Raw genomic sequence first — 25,644 nt, 5'->3', positions numbered from 1 at the left:
GATAAGCTGCACAGTGTGAGAAAATATTTACAGACCACATATTTGACAAAGGATAGTATCTAGAATGTATAAAGAACTCTCAATTATCTATAGCGAAGGAAGCAAACAATCCAATTAGAACATGGAACTAAGATATAAAAAGGTAATTCACTGAAGAAGATATATGAACAGGGAATAAGAACAGGAAAAGGTGTTCACATCATTGGCCATTTGAGAGATGCAAATTAAAACTGCAATTAAATACTACTACACACCTATCAGAATGGCAAAAACAAAACAGAACAAGTGACAGTGCCCAATGCTGGCAAAGACGCAGAGAAACCAGATGTCTTATATTTTACTGGCAAAAATGTAAAATGGCACAGTCACTCCAGAAAACTAATGACGTGTTTTCAAACACACAGCCCAGGGATTGTAGATCTAGAACTTTATACTGAAGAGCTAAAGATTTTTGTGCACACAAGAACCTGTACGAGTGTAACTGCAGCTTTATTCATAGTAGCTCCGAACTGGAAACAACCCAGGTGCCTTTCCCACAGAGACCAGCTTTAGAAGAGCAACATGAGCGACCCTTGTGGCGATGGAGAAGGTCTGCATCTTGATTGTGACAGCGTCAGGCTGTGACACTGTGCTGTATAGTTTTGCACAGTGTTATCTCTGGGGGAAGTGAGGTCACAGTTCTCTCTGTATTATTTCAAATTACAACTGCTCGTGAATCTTCAGTGATCTCTACATAAAATACTTAAAAACTAAAAAATATTAAATCTTAGATTTATCAACATCTCAGAAGGGATGATAACCACTGCATTAAATAGATTATGCTTTTCAACATTTAGGTTCGTTAATAGCTCGAGAATTTTAAAAGGTAAAACCTTGCACCTGTGTCTTAGATAAGTTCTTTCTGTCTTCAGCTGCTTCTAACACTATGAAATGAAAAATGGAGTAATGTGACCCCAAAACCCCTGATATAAAAATGATCACTTGGTATTTGCCAACAAAACAATAAAGTGAAAAAAGCCTTGGTTCAGGCAAAATCATTGCAAAATTGCCACAAATTGAAACAAAGTGAAAATTAGAGTGCTACTCAAACCTGGAAGAGGAATTTATTGAATAATACACTATGGTCATGAAAGTGTTAATGCATATTTTTTTAAAACCCTAGTTCACACACTTATCTACTTCCCAAAGACCTTTGCATTCTAGTATTTTAATATATGCCTTGGGTGTTTATTAATAGGCACTTTGTAAAATCATTCAGGCCACTGGCTCCCTTCCTTTTAGTGACGGGAAATAGTAATTTACTAAATAGCAACTCATTAATGCGAAAGAGTTAATGGAAAGACTACGTTATGCATTTTAATAATCTACTTCAATAAATATAAGCACATAATGATGATTATTTAGAAATATAAGCAGCAATAGTAAATCTAAATAAAGCCATTATTTACAAAGTTGAGGCCAGTAATATTTTCCCACATATTGGTAGGATGAAAATGATTTTTTGTCTTTTATTCTAGATTGTTGGTAATTTAGAATTAAGAAGAAAAGAAAATTGTTTCTGGGGAAGTCCGAGAACAGAACTTGAACTAGGGACGACGATGGCCGCTCTTTCCCCTTGGAATTGTTCTGGGTTTTATTAAGTGATCTACATTCCCTCTCCTCTTGCTTCACTCGCACGGCAGAGCATTGCAGCCATCGTAGTGTTGGTGCGTCTCGTCTGCTTTTTCTGCACGTTAGTGTCCCAGTGAGAGGAAACATGAAATGTCTCGGGGTGAGGGAGACATACGGTAAGACCGCCTCTCTCCTTTCATTTCCTGGAGCCAATCTGAATGAAGACTCAGAGACGAGGAGGAAAAGGAGCTGCCAAAAATAGACAATGGGAGAAGGAAAGTGAGGAGATGAGAAGAAAGCATCCCGGGATGAAAATGAGAAGCTGGAAATTGGTCATTTTCCCTGTTACCATCTTCTGCTGTACTTTACATCTAAGAGCTTTTGTGGAGGAAGCATACACACTTTTCATATAATGGCGTAGAGAAAATTTATCTTTAGTTTAACGCACCTGTTCCTCATTGGATTTTTTTAGTCCATTTATTCCTTGGTACTAAAAAGACTCACAGGCAGAAGAAACAAAACAAAACTCTCTAAGTGCAGCAGTGAATTCCAGTTACTTTTCAAGTTTATTCAGTTATTATAGCCATGGATTAGCTTTCTATTTGTATATATATTTTTATTAAATACACATTCTTTAATTCCATATTCACTAATCTGCCAAATTTCCCACTTTTTTTTTTTTTTTTTTTGGAGCTTTCCTTGTTTGTACTTCTGAGGCCTGAAATTTGCTCCTGACAAGAACGTACACCAGTATGGTAGAAGTTAACTATTGGTCAATAACCATGGATCAGCCATGGCCTGATTTGTCCTTGGTGACGGGCTCTTAGCCCCTCTCCCAGTCATTTCTCTTACACAGGGCTTCAAAGTTCATTACATTTTCCTCTGACTGCCCTTAACCACTTGCTCAAAGTATGCCAGTCCCAGCCTGGTGATGGGTAACCAGCCGTGTGTTTGAGTGTGAGACTGGTCCCTGGTCCCTGGAAGGAGGCTCTGTTTAAAGTCTTTGATGACGCATCACAGAGGCTGGATGTCCAGGGCTTGTGCTCCATCAATCCCTAGGACTGAAAGTAACTGGCAGAGGTGCTCTGCGAGGAAAAGACAAGAAATGTATTTGCTTCCCCAAAGCGTCCTTGGAGAAGACAGGAAGGCCTGGTGGGGATTTACAGCACTGCAAAATCTGCTTTCTGCCTCTGTCTCAAAGAGGGCCTAGGACAGGCGTATTCCAGACCCACTCCTCTTGCTTCCATAGCCTGCTGTCTGTGCCAGGAGGCTGAACCACACGGGCTGCATCAACCGGCTCCGCCCTGACAGACGAAGAGCTGGGTTCAGCTAATGGGGGACCTTGGCCAGTGAAGGAAAGAGTACCCATTCCCCTTCCCTACCTAAGATGTGCCTCTTGACAAAAGGTCTCTTCTCTTCAGGACCCTTTTCATTCATACCTACCTATTCTTTTGTGTTTCAGTAATTCCTTTCATCCATGACTCCTCTGGACCAGGTGTAAGAACAGCCAGCACCGTTAGTCCCTGGTCATTCAACCTGAGTTTCCTCATCCATGTGGCTTCCCTGCATTCAGCACACACCTTGTGAATAGTCCTTTTGAAAAGAGATCCTCCCTGAATGAGGCTAATTTGTGTGTTGTTTTCCTGTTGAAATCCTGGTTGATATTTAGTCAATAATGAATAGTTAATATTTATTAAGTGTTTACTCTTCTAAAAGATTTATGGGCATTGAATCATTAACTCCTCCCAACAGGACCCATCACGAGGTCCTGTTATCATCCCTGCTTTGCAGCTGCGGACAGACTGAACCCCACGCCCAGGCTGCACAGTGAGAAAGTGCTGGGATGTGACCTGCACCAAAGCATCCTGTCTCCGGAGTGTGGGCCCTGCACAGACGCCCCATGGCTGAGCACATCTAGAAATGCAGGAGGGTTGCCGTTCTCCTGCTCCTTCAGAAGTCCTGGGGACAGTCATTTACATTTTTAGCTAATTTAATCTATAAAGAGTTACCTTGTCTTAATTTGCATTTTGTTGATTAATGATGAATATTTATTTCCGTATGTTATCCCTAGCTATTTGTCCTCAAAAGAGACTGTCTTTTTATGGTCTTTGACTGTTTATCTGTTGAGGTCTTTGGGTACTTTTCCGATCTTATGAGCTCTTTATGAAATAAAATATTCTTAGTTCTATGCATTTCAGTTTTAATTATATTTTAGACACACAAGTTTATGTATTTTTTCTTTGTAATTTAATTCACTTAGAAAAGGTTTTTTTTTTATTATTAAAGAAAGATGTGGTCATTAAAATATGTTTATTAAACACATAGAAGGAAAGGAAATAAAATAAAGCTCCTTCAGAATCATGCCAATCAGAGGTAGCCATTGTTCCCAATGTGAGCTACCTTTTGAAGGCTTTATTGGAATGTTTGTAAATGATGTTTTACCGTATATACCATTTGGAAACTTTTACATTTAAAGCATTGTGAATATCTTTGCATTTCTTCACATTTTGATGTATGTTATCAGATTTGATTTTCATACATAAAATTTGTAATTAAAATAAAATGCATGCTCACTGTAAAATATTCAACTAATAAAAATATTCCCCTCTGTCATCACTGTCACACTCTGAATAGAGAGATACTTGTCACAGTTTGCTGTATGACCTCAGGATCTCTTCTTACAAACCGCAAACATACATGCATCGTTATCACATGGGCATAGTGTTGGTTTAACTTACCTTCTAGATTTGAATATTTGTGTTGTTTCCAGAGTTTTACTATTATAGGGAAACTCAAGGCTCATAATAGCCTACCTGCTCAAGGATATATGGACATTATATTTGAGATAATAATGGATCAAAAGCTCAAGCTATAACTTTCTGTGGGATACTAAAGTCAGATGGCATTTTCTTCCAGAACACCTTAAAGAGAAAAAAGTAAAATAATGAACTGCATCTTCTATCACATATTAATAACAAACAGCAATTTGCTTCAAAGAGAAATTTCCTTTTATAACAGTTATATCCCATTATTTAAAAATGACTTATGTTTATTGTAGAAAACTTAAAAACTACATATAAAAAAATGAAAGAAAATTTCTCATAATTCTCAATACTCCCAAATAGTCACATTTCTCATTTTAATGTAAATTCATTTATAACCCTTTATCCTTGTGGAAAATTCACACTTTACATGTAACTATCAAACATCCAAAGTCAGGAACAAACGATGCATTCATTCAACAAGCATTTATTGAGCCGCTGCTTTACAGCAGTGATGGCGAGAGTTAGGGCTGACAAGGGGGGCGAAGTCAGAGAGGGCGGTGGGGTATTGTTACTTTATGGTGAGTGGTCAGGGACGGCTTCTCTGATAAAGTGACAGGTGAGCAGAAAACTGAACAAAAGGAGGGAAGGAGTTCTTGACTATTTGGTAGAAAAGCATTCCAGTCAGAGGAAAAAGCCAGGTGAACAGAGAGAGGCCATATGGTTGGAGCTGAATGATTGAGAGGAAGTGACAGGAGTCTGAGGACCCCAAGGTGCGGCCCCTGGAAGGCCCTGGGCTTTTATCCTGAGAGAGATGAGATGCCTTGGTATGGTTTTGAGCAAGGGGGTGAAATTCACTGACGTTGCTGGCTGCTGTTTTGAGAGTAGACCCTGTGGTTCCCCTACATCCATCACCCACCTTGTGAATAGTCCTTTTGAAAAGAGAGCTCCCGTGAATTAGGCTAATTTGTGAGTTGTTTCCTTTTGAAACCCTGGTGGTGGGCGGGAGGTCAGGTGGAGTGTGGGCGGGGCAAGCGTGGTGGCCGGGGCCAGGGCAGTCATCTAGGTGACAGCTTTGTGATGTGTCAGACATAGGGGAATAACCCTTGGAAGGGACAGTGAGGACTGGCCGAGCCCCTGCGGAGAACTAGACTCACAGCTTATCAGTCTTTACCTTCCTGGCATCACGTAGCCTCCGGCGACACTGTGCTCCACAAATGCTCCTTAAAAGAACTTCTTCCCGGGACACCCAAGGTCCGGGCCAGCTGGACTTCCAGGCCAGAGGTCTCTCCCCTCTATTACTGTCTCCTTCAGAATCACTGTTTTCTGTCCTTCAGAACTTGTCTTAAACTCCCCTTCTGCTATGCCTTTTCCATGAACAATTCTTGCCCCTTTTAGAACCTCAGGAGTGTTGAACGGTCCACGTGTTCATTCAGCAGATACCTTCTGAGCACCTTCTATCCATCGAGCACTCCTGCCAGCTCTTGTAACAGATCAGGAAGTAACAGGCCAAAACCTCAAGGCGGTTATGCTCTCTCAGGGGAGGAGAGAAACATAAAATGTAAGTGAGTGGCAGAGGGTGCCGGAAGGTGAGACGTGTGAGGACGGAAACACACCTGGGGCCGCTCAGAGCTGGTGGCGGGGGCGCCTGCAGGGCTGATGCCAGGGGACAACGCACGGCCAGGAAGATCGGCTGCACACGCTGCCTTGCACATTTCCACCGACGATGCTCCTCTGACCCTTCAAATAGCTCTGCTGCTGCTTCTCGTAGATTCTTTCCAATACATTTCTTCAAAGCTATGCCTGATATTAGCTCTCTAACACAATGGGAAACTGTTTACTAGTTTGAAGAATCATAACAACATACATGTATGTAGATCATTTACAAGGTGCTTTCATGCCTAAAAAAATACGCGATTGACCTCATGTCATTGTTACAGTAGATCTCACGTCCCCATTTTGTAAATAGAGATACTGAGATAAAGCACAAGATTTTATACAAAAATGTGACAGATTCAGAGATACAGCCCAGCTTCCTGAGGGAAAAAATATATATTCTTGAAAATTGTATCCTATGGTGATTTTTAATATAAATGGGTTTTTTTGGCTTTGAGTCATCCTTCCATTGATGCAAAAAGCATACAGATAGTGTCAGCAAATGGTGCTGTTAAGTACATATTAATACAAATTAAAATAAGGAAAGCAACACTCACAGAGTTAATTATTTGTTACCAACTATACATATTGGATCAGAAATCTTAGGGTTCACAAGTCATACTTGATAAATGAAATTTGCTATTTTGTGTTGTATACAAAATTTTACAATTTTTCACGAGAAGCCTATTGGTTGATTTTGTGATAATTTTGGTCTTATTATGAGATCATGTGAGATCATTTGATCTCAGAATAATAAGGGAAAATGTGAAAAAAAGGTCAGAGAGGAAGAATATTGCATGGATGAGAATGAGAAGGCTATAGACTCAATCTTCACACAGTTCTCCTGGAGAGGGGCCTGCACACTGCAGGCTGCCTGCACAATTGCACCTTCGTCCCCTCCCGCAGAAAGTAAGCTAGCTTCTTCCTAGAGAAGAAGGCACCCTCTGGGGCCTCAAATTAACCACTGGTAGGAAATTCAGTCTTAACGTACAGCTTCCCTTTCTCTGCACCATCCCTCCTATTTTGCTCTGGGAGTTATAACCTGGTTCTTGGGAAGTTGCTATTGTCCCTACTACAGAACCATGTGTCTTAAGCATGTTCACTGTGAGGACGTGAGTCTTTGCTTAATAAATTAGCCCGATGGGGAACAGCTTTTCATTGGTTTGAACATCAAAGAATAAATCACTGACCTCTCACTTCCATTTTTCACAGAAAGAGCATGTCATACTCTTGGGAAGGGATTCTAAATTAGCCCGCTCTATGCACTCTTCCAACACCAAGGTTGACGCAGGACTTTTTCCAGAAGAACATCAGAAATGACAGGCATCGTGTGACTCGTCCAAGAGAAATCAAAGAGAGAGACACCTTCTGAGACCACTGTGGTCTCCTGCACATTCCGCAGCAGCCTTCGGGCCGGTAAATCTTTCTTCCTCCAAACTGTAATACCGTCCTAGTGCGTCATATATTGGAGTAATTGCCCCATCTCCTCCTACTGTGATATTATAGGAAAATACTTAGCTTTCCAACAGTCACACTTTCTCTGCTGTATCATATCATAATAGGAGCTAATTATCCCTTTTGGCCAGTGTTTTTATTTAAGAAGCAAAATTTCTACTTTAGAAAGAATTAGGGACAATCATTAAAAAAAAAAACAAAAAAGATCTAAACATTCTATGTCAAATGTCACACCAAACACAATGTAAAATTGATAGCCAAGGTCCCTGATTCATTTATGGCTGTTAGCCCTGCCGATTAGCCACAAAATGTGCACATCTGATGTCTTCTATTGAATTGCGGTGCATGGTTTCATATGCCAGCAGCGGGAAATGACTTGGAAAATACAAAAAAAAAAAAAAGTGTAAAACTTTAGAACAACAGCTTAAAGTGTTTAATGAACTATAAACAGCTTCCACTGTTTAAACGTCTAGGAGCAGTGCAATGACAAAGAACAGCAAGGAAGGAATAGAAAACTGCAGTTTATAATTAGAACTATTAGGAATGCTGAAGTGGATAGAGAAAACAGCTCGTAAGGCTGAACTGCTCACCAAACCTGATACAAAACGCATACTCGAGGGTGCGTCTACACTAGCCGTTTAAAAGGAAACACATTAAAACACATTTATATCTGCTCCATGTCAGCATGGAGGCAACAAAAACGCATTACACCCAAAGAATGCTTTCTATTCTGTGCAATAACATCTATATTATACATCACAATGATGGCCATTATTCTGGTGTCACTGCCATTGCATTCAATGCTAACGCTATGGGAAAACGGACTCTTTGTGAGGAACTTGAACGAAAAAAATGCTTGGTGGAAAACACAATGTTCATCAGTGAATTCATGTCACTCCCAAATAAAGTTTATTTGCCAATAATGCACGACTGTGCCTAAGGTAGGTATGTCTAAGATTTATCCTTTTACTTTTGTACTTGGAAGAGTTTGAGTAACTTCATTTGTTACGAATGAGTTGTTTTAGGGTTCTAGAGAGCTCCTTGGTGTTGTTAATTACAGTGTGACTGGGAGTCTAAGAAGAGCCATGTGTGAAAAGGGACAGAGAGGCTGTGCCAGGAATACGTCATCCTCCCTAGAGTGCCCATACCTCACAGTGTCCATAATAAAACAAAACAAACAAACAGAAACCCTTGCACAGTCTTTGTTCCGACCCAGTTATCTTAACTGCCTTGAAATTACTTCTTCACCATCGTCTGTTAAAGCACAGAGTGCCTGCAAATAGCAGTGACAAATTTCAAATATGGGTAAGGTCAAGGGAAGTGTGGTGACTGTTCATTTTGATATCAAAGATCCTTGACTGATCACAGTTGAGTTCCCCAAAGCTTTTGTTATTTGAAAGAGGCAGGTTTGAGAGTCTATGAATGGTGGCCCAAGTCTTGTTCTATTATTAACAAGCTGTGTGGCTTTGCATGTTGACTTAACCTCTCTGAATCTTGGATTCCTCTTTAGCTCTCTGACAACTCTGGAACTGACAGGGTTATGAGTAGAATGTGGACTGTATCATCCTGTAGGCTTCAAAAGCTCAGGGCCATCTCGACCTCCTCCCCTTTGGCTATCAGTCCCTTGGTTTGGTAGCACGACCCTTTCCCAGCCTCTACAAGAGGCTAGGAAACATGGAATTCTCAGCTTCTATGTTCTCTCTTGGAAATGAATTCCCCTGGGTCTCTCACATAAACTATCATCCGAGCGAGGGCAGTTTCAAGAATGAAAGGGGGCACTATGATAAGTACACCTACACCAAACACATACACCAGAACTATAACCAGCAAACTGATAGAGGCCATGGTCTCTGATAATCAACTAAATTATCTTTAGTTTCTGCACTGTTTGTGGGTCACAGGAAGAAGAAAAAAGAGAGTAAAACATGGTTTAATCCTCAAACAGTTTAACAAATAGGACAGAGTATAAAATCTGTCCACTGACTTAGGATACAGTGCAACCTGTGGTTGGGCGGCAGGGAGTCTGGTTCCATCAGAGGAGGCAGGAAGTAACCCTTGGGTCAATTCTTGAGGGAAGAGCGGCCATGAATTGGCAGAGAGGTGGTTTTGCGATGAGTGAATGTCAATGAATGATAAGAGAAATAATGTTGGGTTAGTCTCTGCTCAGGGTCTTTTGTGAAAATTCTGAATTTATACCAGACTTCTGAAGGGTGTTGTTGCTGACCGCTTCCCAATGTATAGCACTAGAAGGAAAAGCAGGCTGTAAGAAGGAAAATTCCTTCATTCTCTTCTCCCTAATCACATAGATACACTGTAATTTATTCTTAGACTCATCTTCCTTCCGTCTTCTAGAAAGATCTCTCTTCTTTGGGTCATGACTCCTCCCTGGACTTTCAAATCCAGCCCCTTCTCACCTCTTCCCTATTCACTGTAGCTATATCATTTAGTGCCCCAACTTCCCCTCTGGTTTTAGTCCCTTCTTTACTGAATCCTTCTGAGTCCTTATCTGCTAGCTATAAATACACTTATGCCCTTTAAAGAATATTCTTCTGTAGAATCTCTGTATTTCCTCCACGTTTTACCTCCCACCAGCTCAGCTCCATTGTTCTCCACACCACAGAAACTGCTCTGGAAAAAAATCTCTAAAGCACAGCCACTGCCTGAATCCCAGCCACTCTTCACCAGTCCCTGATGAGCGCGGGGCACTCGGCCCCACTGACCACCCTTCTTCATCATCTCCATTGTTTCTCAACTGCTCTTATTCTCTCTCAGTTGCTTCTCTTCGGTCTTCCTCACTCATTCCCACGTCTGCGTGGGCTCAAATGCTCTCTGGTGTCTTGCCTTCACCCTGCTCTCCACCTTACTCTATACCCTCTCTCAGACCAACTTCTTCTCCTCCCTCTTCAGTTACCGCCTCTACTCTGGTTAATTCCAGACAAGCACCTACAGCCTTGATCTCTCTTGAGTGCCAGACCTTTACCCCCAGCTGTCTCCTGGCGCTGTGCACCTTGATGTCCGGAGGCACTTCAGAAGCCGAACGCTACTTCCTTCTCAATCCCTCTCCCAGGAAATAGCATCACTTTTACCGAGACAACTTAGCTAGATCTGGGGAATAATTTTTAACAATTTTTCCTTCATTCTCAGACACTACATAACACATCCTGAAGCTTCTATGCTTCCAGCATCTTGAGTATTTGCCAACTTTCAACCCCTACCCCTTAGTCCATGCCAGTGGCTACTCTCTTAGCTTAAAATTCCATCATTTTTTGGTCTAGATATTTAAAATAAGTGTTCTGTTAGTCACATCACTCTGAGCTCCGTCTCCTACATTCTTCAGCGATCTCCTTAGAATTCTGCTTAAAGACCCTGCTTACAGTCTGAAATCCCTGCTGAATGAATTTCCTGAGGCTGTGTGAAAAATTACCACAAATTTAGTGGCTTAAAACAACAGCAATGTATTCTTTCAGTGTTTTGGAGTCTGAAATCCAAGTGTCAGCAGGGCCAGGCTCCCTCCAGAGACTCCAGGGGAGAGCCCTTCATTGCCACCTCTAGCTTCTGGTGGCTCCAGATGGTCCTTGCTTTGTGGCTGCATCCCTCAAGTCTCTGCCTCTACAGCCACATACCCTTCTCTTCTGTTTGTCAAATCTCCTCTGTGTGTCTTTTATAAGGATTGAGAGTCCATCTGGAACATCCAGGATGATCGTTTCATACCAATCTCCTTAGGTACTTCTGCAAAGATCCTTTTTGCAAATAATCACATGCTCTAGGAACTAGACGATGGACATAACCTAGGGGTGGGTCACCACTTAACTGACTACACCATCCCATAAGGAAAAATTTCAGACTCCATGTAGCATCAAAAATCTGGATTCTGTCTAAATCTGGACTCTCCTGAATCCCTTGGGTATTATGCTCAGCCCTGCTAAACCGCCTGCTGTCTCCTGAATGCCTCCTCCTATTCATCCTGCAGGGCCTTTGCCCCCTGCTTTATCTGTCAAGCATCCTCTTCACTATTTTCCTGCCCACCAAATGCAATGCAGCTGTTACGTTCAGACATTACTTCTTTTATGAAGTGGTCCTGAGCCCACCTCGCCCTCTGTGATCACTGAGCTCTCCTTCCATTGTGACATTATTGTCATCACATGTACTTTTATCACATTAACATTTGGAAGCCTATTCTTGATCGTATCTTTCCCCTCCCACCCTCCGTCCCCTCTTCTCATACACACTCACTAGCCTATTTTTTGTTAAATTTACATCTCATAGAATTTACATGTCCAGAATCTGGTATGGTACTTAGCATATAGTAGGCTTTTAGTAAAAAGATCGCTGGATAACACTGGTGACTGAGCACCTAATATGTACCAGTCACCAGCCAGGGAATTTACATATGAGATAATATTTGTTGGATTCCTCACAAGAAGACTGTAAGGCAGGTACTCCTAGACCCACTTTAAAAATCAAAACCTAAGACTTTAAAAATGAAAACTATCACATATTTGTTGGGGTTCTATGTTATGGGTTAGTCCTGCGTGTGCCAGAAACACACAAGCATTGATTGAGGTCAGGAACTGCTGTTTGGTCAATTCATATTCAAGCTTAGACTTTTCGACATGGACCTACAACAAACACATCACGTGATGTGGAATTTGAATAAGCATAAAGGGGTACATTCATGCCCCTTGGAGAATCATTAACACTCATACCAAGACCCGCTGAACTCTGTAATGGTTTCTTTGTTGTCCTGATGACACCGATCTTGGACCATGGCAAGGATTCTGCTAACCTGGTACAAGCGGGTGCGCCACCTTAATCCTCTTCAGCCTCTGAATCTTCTCTTCATTCTGAGTTCATTCAGAATTTTAGTTTATGGTGCCAGCATTTGTTGTTCCAGCAACTTCTCTCCTGCAGCTTACAGGAAAACCATCTATGACTCCTGATGGACACAGTTCACCAGGCTTTTGAAGTATTTGCCAATTACACTTGTCTGCAAATGCAGTGTGCCAATGCAAAGCAGGTGGAATTGAATGCAACTCTGCTTTACTCCTCTTGTGACAAGCCAAAAACGTAGACTAGGGCATCAAAAAGTTGCATAAAACTGGCTAAACTGTTATAGAATGGAAATCTGAAGCAATTAAAGAGACACTCAGTAGAGCAAATTCTTTGTAGTACATGCAGAGTAGAGCCTACCTGTAATTTGACACTGGAAGCAAATACGTAATGGAGGCTGGAAAACAGATGGGGTTCAGGGTCAGAGGATGAGACCTTTAGCGACATCTAGACACAGCTGGAATTTGATTACATCACAGCTTACATCCACCCAAATAGGTCGCATGGAGTTCATCCAGATTCTTTTCACATGTATTTGAATTGTAGCACTGTATTTCCTCTTTTTGCAAGCTCTTAGACGCTTTCAGATCACTGAGCATCATTTTGCACACTGAAGACAAATTCATTAAACTGCTCTATGTTTTTTGAACACCGCCTGGAAACTTAGAAATAGGTTAGATTCTTCCACAGCATTTAACGGATCTAAACTAGCCCCACAGCAAAGGCTAGGTAAGTTTATCTCATTTAGTTGCGTTAACTTTTGATGAACACTGAGCTTTCAATTTCAGGCGCAGCCATGTGTGAGTTAAATGAGTATTATGTACGTCACCCCACCTTGAAATTTAATGTCCATACTTCAGTCACAAGTTTACCATCTCCTTTTGACTCGGAATCAGGTCTTTGTGCGTTCCACGTGAGCAGCTAATAGTGCGTTGATGCATTTCAGTGGCAACCAGAAAAACAACTGAATAGAGACAGGAAAAAAAAATTGATTTCCATCCATGGTAATTATAAGATCTTTCTTTCTTTGTACAATTCCTGTGCAAGGTTAATCATCCTTTAACAATAACCAAAATATTAGTCTTTTTAACACGTTAATGATGTTTGGGCTGTATTTTAAGAGAGTCAATAAAGTGTCGTGAAATTATTTCAACATTTCTTTAGAAGCGCGCAGTTTTGTCTTTAGTGCCTCCTCCTTCTGGAGTCCCTGCCTCATTGTAAATTTCCACCTCTTGTGCCTTTGCTGGATTTAGTCAGTACCAGCCAGACCTCTAATGTTATTTTAATGTTGGGAAGGCGGGGGTCGGTTTAATTCAAATATATTTTCATTTTAAAGTTATAATGTCTAAGTACACCTGCTTACTTAAAAATTAGCACCTAGTTAGGCAGTTTTCAATAGCCTAATCATCTTTTGATTGTCTCTACTTGTATCATAGGCATTTCACCTGCTCTTCATCTAAACTTAAATGTTTCCTGTTTACACGTCTGAAAACACTGAAAGATGATAATATTTAGAAAACAAAGAAAACTGAAACCTACATTCAAATGCATTATTTATATAATTATCCTGTAATTAAAGTAATTATAGTTTGTGAAAAACTAGAGTTTTTTTTTTTAATTTTCATTTAGATTTCTCATGGGATAAGCTGTGAACACATAAAAAGCACACACACACACTCACACACACACGTACACACTCACAAGTTATCAAGGATGTTATCTGCGCAATAAATAAAATGTTACCTCCGGATTTAGGGGTTCAAAATCTGATTTCTTTCCTAAAATAAATACACCAGGAAAGCCATTCGGTGAGTTAATCCTATAGAAGGGATTACCTAGATTGAACTTCAGCAAATCTTTAATCCTCTATAATTTCAACAACAACAATAAGAAAAAGACCCCAGCTACACCTTGCTGAGCGACACACTGGTGCCGGGATCCTCGGTCAGGTCATACAAACGATGCGTCTCCAGTGTTTCCTGCCAGACTGGGACAGCGTCAGATAAGGCCACGAGACACAAGTGTGCTGGAGGGTGTGCAGAGGAAATGCAGAATTTTCAAAGAGGCCCCAACAAGAACTCACAGCTGGATTTCCGTTATCTTCAACGGGAAGACATATCAGTCAGTTTGGGGCTATATAGTGCCGTCCGCATTACTGCTTTTTATATGATTTCAAAGTGCACAGCACAGTTTGCGTCCAGTTTTTCATTCTAAATATCCTATTCAACAGTTATGCTTCTTTTCTATACCTCTAAACCTGTTTTTTTCTGTAAGCACAGTGAGATCGCACCCCGCGTTGGGGGCATTCGCTTGGAAGTGAGCTAATAGATCTGACTCTTAGACCCTCTTCAGAGGCTCCTTTAGAGAAACACTTGCAACTGAATCACAAAAGTTTTATTTTCACTGTGTTTTTGATCAAGGTTTGTGGGAAGACGTGAAAAGTACTAAGAATATCTTTCTGCCGTTTCCACAGAGAAATTCTGTGTCCTCATATGTACCCCCGTCACACTTTCCAAATTCTTGGCCTCAAGTCTGCATGCAAGGACCTAGGTGGACACACTTGCTGGTTTTAAGACTACACCGTCACCTTTGAAATTAAAGGAGAAATAGATGATAAAAAAGTACATCTGAGTCTTTGAACTTTATGCATTCAGGATATATTAGTGATGACACCTCAGTGACACCCAGCTCCCAGAAAGCATGCTCCATGGGCCACCAGCCCCCGAAGCAGGAGCCTCTGCTGTCACTCCTTCCTCAGCGTATGGACATCAGTTTTCCTGATGTACCAAGAGCAAGAGAGGAGGAGACGTGACAAGCAGCGGTACTCGCAGACATCAGTGTTTCCTCTGGTTGCCACCCCCAGGGCTGCAAAGTCAAGCAGAGATGGACATTCCTTGCCTTGGTGTCGCACTGTTGGTAAACATGAGGCAGGAGCCTGACTGAGCACCCCTGTCACTGCCCCTCGGAGGCTCGTCCGTCTCTCGATCTCCGGAGCTCTGCTGCCTGGAAGGCGCCTCCTCCACGCACACCTCTCACACCGCCCACTTGGCCACGCTGGCTCCTTTTCTGCTTAAAATACTGAACTCACATTATCTGAAAAGGACCTTCTGTGATAAATGACCGTTTCCCAGAAATGTTAGTATTACAATCGATAGGAAAATGACAAGAGTGTTGAAGAGATGCAAGACGGTGTCAGGAGGAAAGACGAGTCAAAGGGGCTGGAAATGTGTGCCCTGGACAAGAGAAAAGTCAGACACTAAGGCGCTGATGACGTTGAAGTGAGAATTTACATATCAGGTGCTGCTGGATGACCTCTGAAGAGTCCAACTCCAACTGCAGTGGTCTATGCTTCTGTGAACAGCTTTTTAAGGGAGACATGAAGTTTGATGCACTCATCCACCAGTTGGCAAAGAAAAACAAAATCAGTAGATTCAAAAATTCCTCTCCCAAGAGTACAGGTGCCATATATTCTCTGTCAGGAAGGAGAAAGCCATGAGGACTATGGGGAGTGCACACACACTACCAGTAGAAATGATATTCTGCAGAGCTGTCCTTAGAAGGGAAAATATAATCTGCGATATATTAGTTTCTATAATTCAGAATAAAAATGTAGAAAATAGCTATTTTGTTTTTGCAACAGACATGTGTTCATTCATTCATTTATTCATACAACAAAAAGTATGGAGTGACTTTATGTATCAGACACTGTTAATATTTCTGAGAATGTAATTGGGAACAAAACAGACATTGTCTGCCCTCAAGGAACTTACATTCTAATAAAGGTACATTTGCAAAGCAATGAAAAAAGAGATTTTATAGGTTTCATGCAGGTTAGATCATTTCACAGAATTACTGCTTATCAAATTCATGCCTCAGAAAATTTAAGTAAAATGGATTTTTCTAGAAGTTTAATGTTATGTCATGATATATTCTATATTGACACACACTTGGCTCCCTCCATAATATAAGGGAAAGAAATGTAATGAAATACCGAGAAAGCATAAATTACAAGTAAATATGGAATGGTCAAAAATACCTGCTTACACAGTTAGAACAGGTTTTGTAGCCAATCTCTTACAAGTTCTATGAAAATAAGGACTGTGTCAGCCTGACCCACCAGAGGCTAGGGCAATTCCTGAAACAGAGCTGGTGATCAATAAATATTTGTCAAATAAATAAATGGATGAGTGGATGGATGATGATTGGATGGTTGGATGGATGGATGGATGAATGGGTGGTTGTGTGGATGGATGGATGATTGGATGAATGGATAAATGGATGGTTGGATGGATGGATGGAAACATAAAATTAAAGTAAAAGATCACCTAATCTTCTAGTTCTAAATAGAGGATTAGTGAAGGGAGAAAACTATTTTCTGCCTTTCCCTCAAATAATAAATGCAAAGGAGAGTTCATCTAATTAAATAGTGTTCATGACAACCATATCTTGGAAGTAGCAGATGTAGAATTAAATCAATCCAGTGAGGACCTAAGACTAGTGTTGAAAGGAGAAAAGGGCATAAGCATTGGCAATATGGAGGCAACTTCCCAAACTACGTAGAAGTAAGGCGTGCTCTTCAATCTTGGGGTAGCAACAGTTCAGCTTTGGTGACCAGTACAAGACTGGAGAGAATCTACAAGTAATTTTCAGGGAAAAGCTGAGTTGAAAATAGAAGCTTGTGAACTTAAGTGTGGGAACCGTCTCCAGATAGACTCTGCCACGGGCCCCAAAAGAGAAGTTAAGAGTGAATATTGGCTGTCTGCCTGGGGCTTAGCTTCCTCCTGATTGTGTTCTCACTCCTTCCATCTAAGAGCATTCCATTTATTTAACCTTCCCTGAGGTTTTCATTGCACAGAATATGTCTACCTCTGTTCCTGTTCTTTGTGAGCTGTTGGTTTCCCTAAGAATGGGGAACAAAGCGACAGAATGAAAAACCTTTTCATAGTTACCATTTATTGGGCACTTGGCATGTGTCACTGTGTTAGGTGCTTTACATACATTGCCTCACTGTGTGCCTCATCACAACAGGTAAGGATTATTATTCCCATTTTGCAGATGAGAAAACAAAGTCTCGGAGAAGTTAAGTAAGTTGTCCAAGGTCACACAGGTAGAAAGTAGAGAAGCCAAAATTCACACCCAGGTCCACTTGACTCTGAAGTCTGTGCTCTTCCGATAGCTCAGCTCCACCCTGCAGTCACTCCACCAGGGCTCTCTGATACCCACCGATAAGACAGCACTAAAGCCTGTTCCTCAAATGTACAAACAAATTAATGTTCAGCAAAGAACAAAAAAAGTAAAATGCTAGCTAAGGACAGAGCAATATATTCCATAAATGAAATTCTGTCTTGCCCTTGAAAAGAAGCAGAGGGGAAGAGATTTTTCTTTCCTAGGCTATCAGAAACTCCATATTCCCTGGCTGCGATGAGGGAGTCCAGAGCACTTTCTCTTTCCACATTTCATTTGCTTGAGAAGGCTTGATTTTACATGGGTCTTAGTCTGACAACCCTACTTGAAAAAAGCAAAAAATCTAAATGAACGTCTAAATTCAAAATCTGTGTCCTCTTCCCTAATGGCTTCTGCCTCTCAGAAGTCAGGGCTGGTAAATTCTTCTTGCTACCTGAAACTGACATCTTCATCTCGATTTGCACGTATGTATGCATATTAATCTAGCCATTTTGCCATTTTGAGGTTGCGCCTAGCACAGAGTCTTGAATCCGTCCTCCTTAGGGGTTTGGATGTGATGACAATCTTGGGTGTCGGGCTCATTCGTCACCGAGCACACATGAGCGCCAGTTCCGTGCAGTGTGTAGGTATCTTTTAATTAGCTTTTTTCAGCTCAGAAAGAACTAATCAGGCAAATGCACTAGAATAAGTCGTCCCACAGACAACAAATATTTTATCATGTTTCTTCCAGGATGACTCTGAATAGAAAGTTTGCACTTTTCCCCCTTACTTTTAGATCACCCGGAACCATTCCATTACTCCAGCCACACTTCTAATAGATAAATAGATATACTTTTTTCTTTGTTTCTCACCCAGGCTCTTCTTTTCTGTCTCTGAAAGCCAAATACTTCTTATATCTCTACGTCTGGCTGAGCCACTTAGAAGTCAGTCCTGCAGTCTATTTAGTCAGTATGACAACAATTCATCACCACGTATTCATCAACCACTCACTGAACTGTCAATAGCCTTGGATTCAGCTGTGGGAAAAACAAATAGAAGCAAAGTAAAAATAAAATACAAAGCTTCTGTCCAATAGGGGAGTTATCATCAGTAATTCATAGGCTGTGTGCTCCAATTACAAAAAATTACGTATGTAATGGTGATATTCAACTGCTTTTTTACCTAACAAATGAAAATTGTCTATGGTTCAAAGTAATATGTCCACATTTATAATAAATGGAAACTTTTGTTTCAATACAGAAAATTTGAGATTAGGATAGCTTAAAACATTAAGTTTAGGTACAAAAAATAAGTATGAAATTTTCTGCTTAAATAAGAAATCCCATTATTTCAAAAGAAGTTAACTTTTAAGGCAAACAAACATTTTAAATCTCAATTTTTCATCTGCTGCTTTTTTTTTTAATCCTGAGAAATCAAATGACCCAAAGCAAAAACCTGCTGAGTTGTAACTATTGGGCTTCAAAAATAGAACAATTGGGACAAATTGGCGAGTCCCAGGATTACCACACCTCCGAGGATACTCACGAGCGTCTTAGAAGTTCCTGTTACATTCAGTAAGTGGATATTGTAAGTTGAAGGAATGCCACCAAACATTTATCAACAATGTCTAAATGATTGATTTTTGTTATAAATTAGATGACCCTAAATATATGAGGGTAGAACACGAGGAACATCTACTTCTGTTCCTGGTGTTCAGACCATATTCATAAGCAACTTCCTGAACACTTCTCGTATTTTTCTTTGCCACTGGGTCACAGTTGCCTGGCCTGAGGCTAAAATTGTTTTACTGGGCTTCCACATTTTAAAGTTGATGGCCCATCTGTTTTCTTGTTTTACGGAGCTATTTGTCTGATTAAACCCATTGTTAAACAAAACAACTCAATGTGGCAACTCAGAATGGCAGCATTGTCAGATTGCAATTTACACCTTCAGAAAGGGATTTAGGAGAACAATATTGTTTTGACACATTCCCTTCCCCTTTAAGTATTCATTCAGATTTATGGCTCTGTTCCTTTGTTTTAATCTTGACAATCTGGAGGAGTTTTAAACTGAAAAAAAAAAGTTTAGTGTTCATTTTGTTGTTTTAAAAAGATATTATTACAAAAGAGTTGGAAAGGACCTGTGAGACCATCATTTTGTAGTAGCTGAGGTGCAGAGTTAGGGCTCTTGTCCAACAGTACGTATGTAGCCAGGGGGTGGCAAAGTCAAGGTCCCCTGACCCATAGACCTATCATTGCTCTGTCCAAAACTACATGTTGGAGGCAATATCCTGTATTCAGTGACAGTGAGCTAAGATTTTAAGAAACAAATTGCAAGACTCACGGATTCTGCAACTTTACTTTTATAAATTCTTTATTTGATCAAAGTATTTTATTATTGGCATTTAGGTGTCTCATAAAAGACTGCACTATTTTATGGTTTTCTCAGCATATTAATGCTAGTAAAATATTACGGATTATGATGAAATTAATTCAATATGTCATGTCTTTAGTCATTCCATGCTGAATTTGAAGGATACTTAAATGGCATATGGGGAAGGACTTCCTGTAACTTACGTTCCAGCAAAATATGTTAATTTTTTTCTCCACAAGAAAGTTGTAGAAAGTTCTTCCTCCATATGTCATTTAAGCAGAGTAAACCTTAGGTACCTTCCAGCCTAAAGACAGGAAAATGGAATGCTTGATTTCTAGAAGTGCTAACTACCACCGTGTATTTATAGAACGACACTTGCCTCAAAATTATGTTTGTATTGATAAGTATTTCTTCCTTTATGGATGTTGAATTCCAGCTCACTTCATTTTAGTCCAATAAGCAGCTACTTTATATACAGAGCAGGATTACACACCAAAGAAAGCAACACATAATTAACTCAGTTTTCTGCTGGTTCTGTTACCGAAAACTCGGCCTCTGCACCCCAAAAAGTAAATTCAAACTGAAAGGCAGAGTTTTGGGAGCAAAGAAATGAGCATCTTTATTGTTTTGCCGGGCATAGGAGTCACTGCAGGCTCATGCCTTAAAAACTGTGAGCCCGTCTTGGGGTTGTGGTCTTGAGGTTTTATAGAAAAACTGGATGGAACAGAAAAAGTGATAACCATCAGGGCGTTTTACAGGAGCTACATTCCTCTTAACCTCAATGAATCTTCAGAAGGAACTCCGGAGGGCCCGTCCATTGTGAGATCATCAGCCTGTGATCTCCTTCCTGGAGCACAGCCTCTGGGTTAAAGTTCTTCTCGGTAGAGAATGAATCAGCCGACCGTTTCGCATCAGGGAGGTCAGTTTGTGAGTTGGCTTTATTCTCCTTCAGTCCTTTAATATGCTTTGAACTTTCTCAATTCCACCCTGGAGCTCCTTCTGCTCCTTCCACTGAGAAGCCCTCCTCCATGTTGCTTTTCCCAAAATTCTACTCAGTTTTCAAGGTGGTGCGGGAGAATAGGTCTTGCCTCGCACAGGAACAAAGTCAAGAGCAAGGCACGGTAAAGTGAAAGCAAGTTTATTTAGAGAGATACACACTCCATAGGCAGAGTGCGGTCTGTCTCACTCAGAAGGGAAGACGGCTTAGGAGACACACACTCCATCTGAAGAATGTGGGCCACCTCAGATAGGTGAGAGGGAGAGAGGCTGAGAGGGAGAGAGGCTGAGAGGCGTGGGGGTATTTAGGTTAAAGTAAAAGCAGATACACACTCTAAAATGCGTAGGAGGATTATTCCAGCTACTTTGGGGAAGGGGCAGGGATTTCCAGGAAATGCCCCCCACCCACTTTTTGACCTTTTATGATCAGCCTAGAAACGGTCATGGCGCCTATGGGTGTGCCATGAGGCTCAACGTCGACTGGAAGTCGAACCATCCTCCATCTTGGTTCTAACCAGTTTGCCCTGTCCACAATTGCTCTGTCGTTCTTTCAATGGTTGTGCCCTGCCCCCTTTCCTCCCACTTCAATTCTTTATAAGCAAGAAGATAAATGATATTTTGGAACATTCTAAGAAAAGTAGAGCATCCAGTTAAAAGATTTTATTCTATGCGTACCTTTAGTTTTAGCAAATGCGTGTCCTAAAATTGGAAATATTTTATTCACCAGTGTTAACTGGATTGGTTGGAGTTGGCAAGCATTACCTTTATATAGCAGAGTTATAGCCATTGTAAAATAATTCAGGGAGTAAATTGTACTCTGAAATTACTTTTTAGAAAAAGTCAGAATATTCTTCTGCAGCTTGAAAACTATATCAAACCTTATAATGTTAAGACTCACTTCAGCAGTTCAGAGTACCTTCCACAAATTCACACGTATCTGTCAACTGTATTTATAAAAACTATTTAACTTTATAATAAACACTGAAAAAGAAATTCTTTTCCCTTTTTATTTAAAAGAGAACTACACAGAATGTAATTTCAATTTTCAAATTTAGGCATATTCAGGCAACAAAATACTCAATAATTTTAATTGGCTTTAAATTTGCAAAGTACTTAACCCGTCATCATTTATCAACTCAGAAGATGTTACCAATTTATTGAGTGCTTATTTTGGACCAGGCTACCCAATTTAACTGAGTGTTAGGACAGAACCAAAATAACACTAAACTTTTCGCCTCTAAAATGCTCACCGCTTGCATGTTGTGCTGAGAACTGCATGTTTTCTGTTTGTTTTTTTTTTCCAGATTATCAAAGCCTTTAAATTCTATACTACATTCTTTTGTTAGCACATATGATCGATTGGTTTCTCAGAAATATTTAGTTATCTTGTAGTAGCTTTGAGACAGGAAGGGGGCAGGACACAGCCATTCAAGGAATGCTATAGCAGTTAACATCAAAATGGTGAAAGATTCAACCCCTAGTAGGCCTTGAGGCTCGAGATGATGGGAGATTTAACTTCTAGTGGAACTTGAGCTTCATTATATGCTTATTGTATTATGTTAACATGATGAATAACATGCCTACAGGTGCCATGGCAGTCCCAACGTTAGCCACAAATGGTCAAAGAGTGGGAAATGGCCAACTTCCTGGGAATCCCATCCCCTTCCCCAGACTAGTTAGACTGGCCCTTCCACTTATTTGCATACGAAGCTACCAAAGCCCATAAAAATGGGCAACACTGCCCCTCACGGGCTCCCCTCCTTCCCCCAACACCGTACGGAGACAGCCCACACTCTGTCTATGGAGTGTGTACCTACTTTTAATCTGAGCACCCAATCCCCACACCTCTTGGTCTTTCTCTTGCCTTTCAATGTATCTCTCTAAATAAATCTACCTTTACTCAACTGTGGCTCGCTCTTGAATTCTTTCCTACACAAAGCCAAGGACCCATACTTGGTGGGCATGTCCCAGGGGCTCAACCAAAGCCTGGGACACAGCCCTTCTCACACCCCACATCTGTTTTCCTGCATCAGCCTCAGTTTTTCACATTTTGGCTTAACTTATATCAATGCTACAGTGAAATCTTCCCCTCAAAGGAGAGTCTCTTTGTCTTATTCTCTGCATATTTCCAGGGTCTAGTAGACTTTCAAACATATATGAGAAAGAAATGACTGAATGACTTCTAGAAGGCATGTACTCAGCAGGACACTACTATGCAATGATATATTTTTTAAGCTGTTGGAGAAGCACAAGCTTTACCCTCTCACTACATAGCTAATCCCCTCTATGTTGTCCCTTTAGTATGCTTTGGAATTACTGTACCTGAGTAGCTTATCTGCCCTTAAATGAAGAGATGGAGAGATCCTGAGGATGAGCCACCTATGGTGCAGCACCTGAAGTTCATTGTGGGGTTGAGTCAAAAATCCAACCTCTATGTCTTTTCATTGATTTCTGTTTTCTAAATATTACACCATTGTCTATTTTAATCAAAAATTAATTTTTTGAAAACTAGTTACACTATTTTTGTCTTACACACATTCAAGAATATTTTTTTACAATAGAGAGTTGGACAAATTAATCAAGTTTTTAAATTCGGATACCTCAAAATATTTAGCACTACAACAGGTAAATAGGAATTGCATTTTTTTTTTTTGGAACCAGATGAGATCCTTTCTTCTTCTTATGATCAGAAATTCACAAAAAGCAAACTTGCAAGAGTGAAAGAAAATCACCCTTTATCATTTTGACATAGTCACAAAATCTACATGTTAGTAGACTGAGAGTCCCTTCTATGTCCACTTCACTGAAAGCCAAAAAATGTTCTTTTATGCTGGCAAGTCTACTGAATACATGAGCCATGCACAGAGTCACTGACAATGTGTGACTCTCACTGCATTCATGGCCTCCCTCCTTCTTTGCCATACGTTCCATGGTATCTGCCACAGCAACTAGAAACATCCGTGACTTACATAGGGAAGAAATTCTCATCTTCTCACTGGCCACAAAAGACAAGGAAAGGATGCTGCTGCTAATTAGAATGATAGAGCAGCCAGCTTCTGGTAGCTCCTTACAGACAGCACATACTCAGACGCAGTTACAAAGCCACGCTGAATTTACATGTGTTCCATTTAATGGGGTTTCCAGAATAAAAATAAATCCATTCATAAAAAAGGATTGTGCAAAATACAATTTTTCAAGAAGAAAGGATACATTTCTGAGTATAGCCCCTGGGAGAACAGTGGCACAGCCCATTAAAAGCTTTCAAAAGTTAAAGGAGGGGGAAGGGGGTAGCTCAGTGGTAGAGTGTGTGCTTAGCATGCAGGAGGTCCTGGGTTCAATCCCCAGTGCCTCCATTAAAATTAAATAAACCTAATTAACCCCCCTCAAAAAAAATTTAAAAAATTTTAAAGTTAACAGAATTTGTGTTACTATTTACTATATGCCCCTTGAATATGTACCATGGAATTAAATAAGCTCAAGACCACGTGAGACTCGCAGGGATAAAATTTCAAGACACAATCCAATAGCTGAAAATATGTTAAAAGAAAAGATATAAACATGAAATATGGACAATTAGAAAAGTGAATGTCTTCACATATCATATAATATTTGTATTAATAATTGTATCTCTTCAAATACAAAACATAATTGTTTCTACTACAGAAATATTTTATTTGGTAAAATGTGTTTGCTAGAAAAATTTTTTTATATTAACAGTGGCTTGTTTAGAAGGTTTTTTTGAAAACTGTATCAAAATTTTTATTTTTGAGGCACATAAAGTTTATTTTTTATGTAATCTTTTGCCACACTAATGATCTTTTAGTTACCATGTAACTTCATTTATTTCTACAAAATAAATTACAAATTATTTAGAGGGAATAGTCTAAATATTAAAAATGTAGGAATACAGAAATCTTTAACAGTCACATAGAACCTTCATTGTCTAAGTATCTTATGAAAAATAACTGCACCATGAACATTTCCACCTTGAGAAAGAATCCTGCTTTCTATGTTGCATAAATAGCATAGAAAGCATCTTATGTTACTGGCTGTTCTAGTCAGAGACGTTTGGGCTGTGAGAAATAGACCAATTTCAAATTAGTTCAAGAAAATGGTGACCTTGTGTGTGTGTGTGTGTGTGTGTGTGTGTGTGGTGTGGATGAGAGAAATAGGAAAATGTTGTCAAAGAGTCGGAGTTTGGACAGCGTCCAAGAACGGCAAGTGAATCTCATGAGTATTGGAAAGCTACCAGGAACCCAGGTCATACTCTCTTTTACTTACAGGCTACGTGAGCCTTTGATTTTTCTTCTCTGCATATGTCGTTCATCATTTTTTTCTGTATTTTTTTTGTACCAAATGCCTTTCTCTGCTTCCTCTTTAGTTTATGCATTGTTCGAAATTGTCCACTCCGTCTCCCAACACCAAATGGATTTCTCATTCTAGAATACACTAGCAACTGACTTGAATTTAAAATTTTGCCTCAATTTCCAACTCTCAAAGAAGGAATCCAATTGGCCTCTATGTCTTTGTTTAAAGTAGTTCTTGCACAGATTATTAAGACATGTCCACTGCTGTTTCAATCCTGCACACTAGAAGACACTTTCTCATTTCAAAAGGGCTCTGAGTGGGCAGCGATGACTATTCTCTCCAGCTCACGCCCTTTAAAGAAAACTCTTTTAAAATGAAACATGGGACCCACATGTGGGTTTTAGGAAAACATGTATTTCCATAACAAGCAGTAAGGAATCTGTAAACCATCTTGGAGAAAGCCCATAGCTGACATCAGATTCTTAGAGTG

General features: G+C 40.2%; 1 long non-coding RNA gene across 1 annotated transcript in view; it reads left to right on the top strand.

Moving 5' to 3' along the window:
• LOC135319692 (uncharacterized) overlaps positions 1-4,081 on the top strand; it is a 257,014-nt gene extending 252,933 nt beyond the window's left edge. The window contains exon 5 of the long non-coding RNA XR_010378515.1: positions 3,364-4,081. This is a non-coding gene — a long non-coding RNA (uncharacterized LOC135319692). The remainder of the gene's footprint in view (positions 1-3,363) is intronic.
• The last annotated feature ends 21,563 nt before the right edge of the window (positions 4,082-25,644 follow it).

This window comes from Camelus dromedarius, chromosome 30 (assembly GCF_036321535.1).
Source record: "Camelus dromedarius isolate mCamDro1 chromosome 30, mCamDro1.pat, whole genome shotgun sequence".
Classification (NCBI taxonomy): domain Eukaryota; kingdom Metazoa; phylum Chordata; class Mammalia; order Artiodactyla; family Camelidae; genus Camelus; species Camelus dromedarius.
The sequence above is the reverse complement of the archived record's forward strand: the minus strand, read 5'-3'. Positions and strand labels throughout refer to the sequence as shown.